Raw genomic sequence first — 1,794 nt, forward strand, 5'->3', positions numbered from 1 at the left:
AAAGATGAAAGCTCAACCATGATATAAAAGGGAAAGATAGGGTGCTGTGAGTCCACAGACATTCAGTTCTCTTTGAAGCAAGGTACAGCAACAGGTGCCCAAGCCATGAGCTGTGTGGGCAGTGTGCAGGATTTGCAAGCTGGCAGGAGTAGATGTCCTTGGATACAATTAGTGTGCCCCAGCTTCTCTGATGAACAGCTGGCATGGGTGTCTTCCTGGGTCAGGACACCGAGCAGTCCAGTGTGGTGGCCCACACCAGGAATCTCCATAGCGGCATACTTGGAGTCCAGGGCACAGGAGAAAGCTTTTGGCCAGTAAGAAAGAAAGAGCTTAAGAATGGCCTGGGTCCTGGAAAATCCCGGTCAGAAAGATTTAAAGAATAGAAAGATTAAAAGGACTTGAAGCAAGCGAGGATGCAGGCATTCAAGAAGGATTCATACAAGCAAGCAGTCTAGCAAGCATGGATGCAAGCAAGCAAGGAAGGAAGCAAGCAAGAAAACAAGCAAAGGACCCAGCAAGCTGGTAGCTGGCGAGATATGCGTGCCTAGGTCTTTTGACCATTGCGTCCTCAGAATCAGAGAGGCCTGTAGAACTTGGGCACATCGGGTTAACAAACTCCTCACCAGCAATGCCAAATTCTATGGAGAAACTAAGAAAGTGGGGAAAAGTCAGTGGACCTTTGTTCTTCCTATATTAATTAAATGGCATGAGCTTCACTCAGAACTCTGGGAAAGGGAGAAGAATCGGTGTGGGCTGGTGTAGAGACCACTCAGTGCTCAGTCCGTGGGAGAGAGAGCTTTCTCTTCTCCAGCATGGGGAGCAGGGCATAGAGCTCAGTCTGTGCAGAATATTTGCATGGTCCATACTTGCAAGTAACCCAGGACTGTGGGAGGCTGATACTGAAGGACCAGAGCGCCAAGATGCTGTCCAACATTGCCTTCTCGTCAGTGATGTAGAGCAAGGCTCAAGGGCCCTCCCTGCCGGAAAGTCATAGAGCAAGACACCCAACATCTTGTGTCCTCTCGGGATAAGCGAGCGGCAGCCGTTCCCAGCACAACAGCCAATGGGAGGCATTGAAACACACACACACACACACACACACACACACACAACTGTATGCTCATAAAAGCAGGAAGTGCCAGGGAGAATTGCTCAGGCTTATAAACCCAACACTCAGGAATCATAAGCAGGAAGCTCCTTGGGTCCCGGCTATGCAGTGCTACACAGTGAGAGCCCTTCTGCTTCCTCTCAAAGACACCCCAAAGCGCTATGTAGGATCTGTGGCTCCCCAAACGCCTCTCAGTATTTGCAGCACAGACTATTGAATGGCTTGACCCGAAGTACCTCTAAGTGCTGGTTCCATGGGATCAGGTCTGTCTCCCTAGGCGGCACCGGCCTAAAGGTCACCACCATAGAGCCGTGCCTCTCCTGAAACTTAGATGCAGCCTATGTGCCTGGGTGTTTGTCTTGCTTAGATCCAAGGCGCGAGGCCCCATCCTGAGCTGGAAGGCATTCTCTCTTGTTCCAAAGGTGGCTTTTGGCCGTGCGCATGCGCTCCTGCGCTTGAGAAATGGGTCCCTAGCACTGAGCTGAGATGGGTGTAACTTCAGTCTGCTGCAGCCGCTGGCTCAAGCGTCTCACCAAGGCGATGCCGGCCTCCTGGTGACTCCAGAGGAGCCCAGGGTGACAGTCTTTTGTGTCAACTGCCCGGGAAGGACCCAGGAGGGTCCCGCGAAGGTTCAGGAAGATTTGTCACCTGTATTTCACTCCAATCGGATGAGGTTGCCCTTTGTG

Source organism: Arvicola amphibius, chromosome 2 (genome assembly GCF_903992535.2).
Source record: "Arvicola amphibius chromosome 2, mArvAmp1.2, whole genome shotgun sequence".
In the NCBI taxonomy this organism is placed as follows: Eukaryota; Metazoa; Chordata; class Mammalia; order Rodentia; family Cricetidae; genus Arvicola; species Arvicola amphibius.